General features: G+C 33.9%; 2 long non-coding RNA genes across 2 annotated transcripts; one reads left to right on the top strand and one right to left on the bottom strand.

Annotated features, from left to right (window-relative positions):
• Positions 1–1981: 1981 nt before the first annotated feature.
• Positions 1982–3117, top strand: LOC147761430 (uncharacterized). Its single transcript, XR_015334593.1, has 2 exons — positions 1982–2119; positions 2611–3117. It is a non-coding gene; the product is annotated as an uncharacterized LOC147761430 (long non-coding RNA).
• LOC147761431 (uncharacterized) lies at positions 2823–6198 on the bottom strand. Its single transcript, XR_015334592.1, has 3 exons — positions 5967–6198; positions 4957–5086; positions 2823–4253 (listed from the first exon to the last, which is right to left on the bottom strand). It is a non-coding gene; the product is annotated as an uncharacterized LOC147761431 (long non-coding RNA).
• Positions 6199–8395: the final 2197 nt, after the last annotated feature.

Here is an 8395-nt window from a genome sequence, read left to right on the forward strand (position 1 = left end):
TTTTTAAGATAAATTATAATACTGAGTGAATTTTACCTGGTTTTTTTTTTTTTTTTACAATGATCAATAGCTAGCTTTTTTCTTTCTCTTCTTCTTCTTTACTTTTATTTATTTATTTCATTTTTTTTTGGGGGGGGGGGGGGAGTGGTGCAAAGGTTTTTTTCCACCCAGTACTTTTATTCCATCCAGTACTTTTATTAAATTTCGAGATTTTTTACACCCAGTACTTTTATTCCATCAGTACTTTTATTAAATTTTGAGATTTTTTCCACCCAGTACTTTTATTCCATCAGTTCTTTTATTCGATACTTAAGAGTACCCAATTGTTGATGCATGTAGCCATGCTTCTCCAATAAAAACGGCTCTCTATTTTCCCCAGGGTCTTCTTCTGCCCAAAATGGCCTCCCATAGGAGAATCGTGACAAGATGTCCTCCTTTTTTTCATCATCAAACACTACTAGTCTCTTTCCACCATTCTTGATGTAATACATATCTGACCCTGAAAATAAAGAAAAAAACTCAATTCTACTATTAACAAGATAACTGAAGATTTTCGGTCTGAAAAAATACCAACTTAAAATGGTGCACATTTGTCAATACCAGTACTTTGTGGATAAACAGAAAACAGAAACTATGGGATATACGAGCAACCAAGCTGCTATGATGAACCTTTTCATCAGAAATATTTGTTTCTGTTTCATGTTCAGAAATGAAAATTGCCTTAATTGGACACCAAATGCATAGTGAACATGCAACAAAAGGCACCAGTTTGTTTTAACTGCAAAGTTTACTAGATATAAATTTTAGATTTCATAGATTAATATTATATTATATTTCAATGTACTTTTTTCAATTTCTCACAGATTTTAATTTATTTCATACCACAGGCTAAACTTGTTAATGATAGGGAATTAGGTCATGCTTATAACCTATCAAAATAACAGAACGGGTATTCCAAAAGAAAGTTACATTTGCATATTAAACCACAATTCATACAAGTGAAAAAAACGTCACCCTCTTACCTTCGCATATAAAATTCTTGGCCATCCTTTTAACTGATGCGTTGTGGTTGGCACTCCAAGTAGCATCTCCTTTCCTCTCCTGTAGATATTGAAACACATCCTCTAGATCAACTAAGCTGCGTTCTGCCATGACTGAAAGTAGTATGAGTAACAAGAACTCTGTAAAACAGATTCTGGTAAAATCCAACACTCCTGAAGACAGTAGGTGAATTAGTGACAAGAAGTCTCAAAATGCACTCCTTTTATACAGACTGAGAGCAGGTCTTTCATCTGATAAAAATGATTGACAGTCACTGGAGATAGCTAGGGCATAATTATAAGTAACTGAACTTCACCACTTCAACTGGACAATGCAAGAAGCCATTCAATTTTGCTTATCATCATCTAAAGATATCCTTTAAAATCACCTGGTAAATGTCACCTGGATTTGATGAAAAAAGTGAAATGAATAAAGGGAACCGGAGAAGATCAGCATTGGTCAGAATTGTGCCGGAAGTGACGTGCAGTGGTGTTAGAAACGAAGCTGAGTGGTCATTTTAACATAGAGGTGAACGGCAGTGAAGACGGGTTGTCGGAGGAAAAAGAAGTTTTCTAAACAACATGGTAAGATAACTCTCTCTTTTTACGCATTTTGGGCAGAGAAAACTTGAAGAAATAATAAATGCATGATATGAAAACGTGACACGGAACTTGAAGGTGCAAAATCGTGCTTAATTTGCGGTCAACTTGTTTAGAAATAAATGCTGCGTCGACCGCCAGCGCGACAAAAAGGGTAAAGGGGAAATAATTCCCGGGAGTCTATAAATCGTTGTCATGCGGAAATTTGGCATTAATATAATCCGATATGTCCATATCTAAGTATTTTTGGGTGTTTTATGGTATGGGCTGCAATTACAACGATGTAAGGGTACCGTGAGCTTGTAAGGCCGAAAACTGAGGCAAGGTTAGAGGGTGTTCTTTGTACGGCACGTAACTACGTTAGCTTATTTGTAAATTTAATAATATTGTCAATGAATATGATTATAGGGAATGATTTTTTAGCCTTTCAGAGGAGGAATTGGGTGATACACCCCTTCAAGCACGAGTGAAGAGATCAGGTATGTTAATAATTTTAGCAGTATAACATGGGCGGATCCAGGATTTATTTGAAAGGGGGGGGGGGGGGTCCGCGGATGCAAAGCCGACCCCCCCCTAGTTGGCGTGGGGTCCTGGGCCTGCTTAAAACTTTGGTATTTTAGAGGGTGAACAGTGCCATTTGGTACGGTTTAGCACTTTACTGTAGTAAATTAGCTAGTCAAAATTCTAATTCCAAGTGGGGAATATTAATGTGATTTTTTTACATCAGTTCTTTGAAACCATGTGTGATTATGTTATTTCTTCTTGTGGCCTTTATGATTTAATGCAGCTGCAGATATTTAAATTTAATTTTTTTTTTGCCATAATCAGACTTGCTTCTTTATAATAAGCTGGTTATCATGTAGTGATCATGCCCTCTAATTTGTTGATTTTTGTTAAAGAATAGTGCTGTTATGATAATATCAATACATTTTTTTCTTTATAACCATTTTATGTAATTTTACTATTACAGTGCCTCAAGTTATGTCTGGAAAACTCATACCAGGAAGCACTCCAATCTTACAATACTGCATCACTTCAATGTCGGTGTGACAAGTTGTGTAAAAGTCCGCTACAAAAAATTTGCAGCGATGACCACATGATCCACCACCTTTTACCAAAACCGAGTGAACAGTTTTATATTATAATGCCCATGTACATGTATTTAAAGTGACAAGACTGAGATCAGCGAGAGCCTCAAGGCCTTTATTTTCTGTGCATTGTCAACTCTTCAATAATTTTATAATTTTGTCAAATACATCCAAAGATTCAATTCTAATGCAATACTTGAAAACTTTTTTAGAATATATTTTAATGTCGAACATGTTTTTCTAAGAACTAGCCCTTTAGTAAATTAACATGTACTATCCAACTGTTATTATTAATTAACATATTGTTATGTACAAAGCATAAGCTGCAGTATCAATGAAGCATTAACTGGGTAGAGATTATGAATGAAATAAAAGTTTAAATATTGAAACATCTTTTATTTATATTTGGCAAAAATACAAGAATAAACAAAGTTTGCTACAGAAGTTTGGAATTTGGCCAAATCATCTTTATTATTACCTGTCACATGTAATGAATAAGACATACACAGATTCTGTAAGCTAGAATGCATAATTATTTTCATACTCATTAATGCCATCTTCATAAATAAGCCTTCTATTCAAGCATTCACAAACTTTCACATTGTGCAGTACACATTATAGTATGATAACATTTTTGAGAGAGACTTATTAATAGCCAGGCTATCATGTTAAGAGTCTGATGTACATGCAGACCCATGAGGATTGCAGATCAACAAATTATCCCCCTCTCTGTCAGTGTATTGACTCATGTGAGCTGTCTCCATGCAAAGGGATGTGTCATAAGAAAGGACCAACCCAACTTACACAAACATAAATTGTTTCATCAGTAAGATATTCACACATACTTTTCCAAGATGTGCAGGGAATAAATAGAAAGGTATAAATATTTCTTTAAAAAATACAGGCATAGCTTCCCTGCATGAATTCTAAATAATGGCTGAGTGGAGAATTGAATACAGGCACAAGTGTTCACTCAAACCATTTTTGTAGGTCTTAAAAGAAATGACATGCAGTCATTTGCCAAATACAGAATTTTATGCTGTAACAAAGTCACAAAACTGCAACTGGTGATCTTACAAAATCTAACAACACACTGGTTTAAAATCAAGTTGAAATCACAATATGCCACCAGTACCATATTCCATAATACATTTGATGTCATTTAGATTTAAGAAGTAAATGCTGGACCAAAATGGTTTATTCTCAATATCAGGCATATGACTTAGGTTTGGGAGGAAAGACCACCTTGATTTCCAATCTGTCTGCATTATAGCATACATGTAAGTGCTAGATGGTTTGAAGTCAGCAGATTATGCTTTTGTCACAGTGGCAAGATGAGTTCACTGAATATATCCTGTAAGCAGCACTTGAAAGTCAGGAAAAGTCTCTCACTATCCAACTCGTCCCCGCTTTGGACCCTCAAGAAAAGTTCATCTTTTTTTGGTGGAGAGCCATGGAGTTCCTCTTCCATGTAAAAAACTCTTCTTCAGGACATCATACTGGCAGTTGCTCATAACCTTTAGGTCTAAAAAAGCAAATCAAAATAATAATAATAATAATTTATTAAGATTGCAACCCAGTGGGTTGAAGTTGTACACAGTGTTAAGAAAATTATAATGAAAATAAAGTGAATATTTGCTTGAATAAAACTGAGTTAAAAGACTGCTAATTGAACTTTTAAATTATTGTACTTAGTATAAAAGACAACATAATACTATTGGAAATGTAAAAGTGCATACGGAATAAAAGAGCATCAGAATCTGTCGGTTTTAAATTGTGGCACTTTGTTACTATTGTTTGATCTTAAAAGACGATTGGATTGATCAATAAAGATGTGATTCAGTTTGTCAGAGGATTCAGTTATTTTGTAAAAGAAAGTTTTGCACAGATCTCTTCGTTTATCTAAAGTACACATATGCCAGGTTCAGGGTTTCATCATAGTATAGGTCAGGGAAAATAATCTTCAAAGCACGAGTTTGGTCAGTCTCTTAGAGTTTGCATTACTCTATAGTTAGTTCTGGATGCCACACAGGGCAGGCATATTCTAGAATTGAGTGCACAATACTTTGGTAAAGCTTAGCTCGTTTCAGTTGACGGAGGAAATAGTCTTGCATTATGTTTACATTATGTGTCGCCAATTTGGAAAAAAAAATTGATAAAAGAGAAATCATGCACCTATATGCCTAATATATGAGGAGTGAATATCAGCTTATTAAAATTCTGCTTACTCTAAAGACATGTTTTAGTCCCATGTTGGATCATCAGAATCCTTTAATTCCCTCTTCTGCAGCATCTTCCTCCTCTTCCATCTGCACTTCTTCCAGTTCAGGCATACCATAGGAAAAAGTTACCTTGATACTGCAACCAAAAAAAAAAAAAAAAAAGGCAACAGTACATAAAATAAGATAATCGAGTTTGAGAAAAATTATGTAAAAACATAACTGAAATAAGTATAAAACTCAACTGAAATAAGTATAAATGCCATTTTTCTCAATATGATCACCTTAAATTATCTAGACTGTCATCTTCAACTGCACTAGTATTAACTACAACTTAATTTTGAAGTTTCTTGATCACTTCATATTAGTTTTATCTCCGAAATACTGGTTGGAAGTTAAAATTGTATGATCTAAATTATTACTCTGGACTATTTAATACATTAGAGAGATGTACCAAACATAAACATGCAATATCCCCTTTCTGATTTATTTATTTTTAATGTAAAAAGGAGACAAATTGTCTTTAAAATATAAAATCAAAATACTACTATTTATTTTCACTTATAGTTGACATGCCATTTAACATTGGGTTAAACTTAGATACAATAACAGCTTCTGCACATTCATTTTGGGATTTAGATGCCTAAAGAAATAGCATCTTTGTCATATGTCTTAATTACTGTGGTATGCCTAGATGTTAGAGGCACAAAAAATGTGCCCTCGGTAAGTCAAAAATTCGCCCTGGTCATTGTAATGTATATGTAATGAGACTAGTATCTCCCACCATGTCCGTTTTTATTTAAACTTTCTTTGCTCTATAAACTAACCCAAACTCTGTCAGAGTCGACATATGAGCAACACTTGCAATTTCTGTCATCGATACCACTCATATTAGTTACAGACGAGCCTGACAATCGTTAAGATATACAACGAACACACGTAAATAAACATAAATCTTTGTGCTTAATAAATATTTTCAATGGTGTCTTATCTCAAAGATTATTGTAAATGGTACTCACAAATCCAGTAAATACTTCGCGGCCAGGCCATTCTTCGTATCCATGGCCACCCAAGCAGGTTTTCATCTGCCTTAATTCTTCCTCGCCGGTGTTTATTGTTTGCCTGTCGTACATTTGCTGATACACTGTTTTACGCATGTTTTTTGTAAAGGCTGTTTCTTTTTTCTTTTTGTTATCTGTCTTCGCTTCTTCGAAGGACTCCTAGCATAACTGAGCCTCCTGTTTCACGTTGTCCTTTCCCGGCAGCTTGAACTGGTTTTAACTAGGTCGAAATACGAGAATCTCGCGAGATCCGGAAGTCTAGAGAGCTCAATTATGAAAATGGAGGTGGTTGTTGGTAAACCTCCGCTTAAGCGGAGGTTTTCTTTTTATTGTATTTTCCAAAAATGTTACAGAGCGATGGCGAGTGCTGGGAATGATAGATTAAATGTTGGTAAATCTCGGAAAAGTAGTGTTAACCTCGGGATAAATCAGGATAAATCAATTTTGGCGCGAAAATCCTCTTTTGTGTCCTTTTAACCTAGTAAAGTAATTTAACTCAACTGTTTCAGCTGAACAATGCACGAAGCCATCCAGCCCTGAATCTTGAAATCAAAAGGTTAAAAAAAAAAACAGCTGAAATTCTTTCATATTGTGACCTGGATGTAGTAAGAAAATGAATAACTTATTTTGTAACATGGTTTTGACATTCACAAAGATAAATGTTTCCAATTCATCTATTTCTACACTACCTGCCTGAAAGTGGTTGAAGTATATACAATCTTGACATATCTCCAACATTTAAGGAGACTAAGGAATAAGGCACCTATAGTGAAATATAATGATTTCTTCTTTGAATAACAGTAATAATGGAAAAGGAGTTATTACTTTAAGGTAGGAATTTTAGGCCCATCAAATGTGTAAATATGCAGGAAACTATATGCTTATTGGTACTTGCATTTTGCAACAAAATTTCTAATTTTGGAACTGAAAAAATATCTCCAGGTTTAACTGGCCACATGACAAAAGCACAAAATTGTACATGTCAAGAGATACATACACAAATACAGAGCATGGGACCCTATAATATGTGACAAGCAGGTCTAGAATCTGATAACACTGATTGACAGATGTGGAGATTAGCACTCAATTAAAGGTATCTTGTGCTTAATTAACCTAGTAAAGTAATTTAACTCAACTGTTTCAGCTGAACAATGCATGAAGCCATCTAGCCCTGAATCTTGAAATAAAAAGGTTTAAAACAGACAGCTGTAGTTTTCCAACTTTCCCCTAAATAGAAGAAACATACATACAGCACATTTCATAGTGCTAATTTTCAATTGCGCATAAACTAACTTTTCCAAGATTATAAAATTTGAAATGATCACAACTGTTTATTTGAAATTAATATATCATAATGAAAACATAGTTAATATATCTTAAAAATACTATGCATTCTATTTCACCACCAAAACAGGCTTTTCTCATGCTGACCAATTGTTTATGAATCCGCTCCAACATTCACAGTTAGTCCAGGATTTTTCTCCAAAATCTGATTAACTGTAATAACCACTTATGTAATAATATTAATCTCAAACTAACAGTATTAATCCCTTTCAATGATAAAAAAATTAAACTTTTTTTAAAAAAGATGTACTGCACTAACTTTGAATGTCATAATAGATATATAAACTGATGGTAGGTATAAAAAAAAAACATCTTTTGCCCCCCAAAAATTCCCTTTTGGACAGAATGAACAGTTTTTCACCCTTTATAAAAACTTGCAAACACTTACCATTTACATTTGTTCAGGTTATCCACAATAAGATTGTCCAGTCGGAAGCCTCCACCTTCCATATCAGTCCTTTTAACAGGCATAACTACAAAAAAACAAAGATAACTAAACTGATGTATTTCACTTTCATTTATAAACACATGTGACTCAATAACCAAAAGTATGGAAATTACAGCATTTGTTGTGACAGATTTATATTGTCTTATGATTAAATTTTGGTTGAATTTTATTTCAGACTTTGGTCAGAATAATATCTAATTTTTTTTACTGCAAACAAGGTCTGGAGAATCAAAATGAATGTATACAAAAAAAAAAAAAAAAAAAAAAACACCAAAATGAATTGTATTTATTGGGATCTACAAATGGATACAAGGCACACTGCACACACATCTTGCCTCAGGATTTCTGTTGTATTAAATGTTGGAAAGAATTAACTGTACTGCAGTATAAGGTTGTAATAGAAAACGTAAGCACGATACAATAAATGAGAACATGAAGTGATACAACCAATAAAAATCCAAGATTCGGCTTTCCATGAGTGAATATCTTCTTGAGCACATCTCATTCCTGAATTAAAATAATTCTCAAATGTTAGCCAATGATATGAACAATACAAGTAGATTCAGCAAAAGTTACAGACATGGTAATTTGCAAG

The sequence above is a fragment of the Lingula anatina genome, chromosome 5 (genome assembly GCF_051362555.1).
Source record: "Lingula anatina isolate TDL-2025a chromosome 5, LinAna3.0, whole genome shotgun sequence".
Lineage (NCBI taxonomy): Eukaryota > Metazoa > Brachiopoda > Lingulata > Lingulida > Lingulidae > Lingula > Lingula anatina.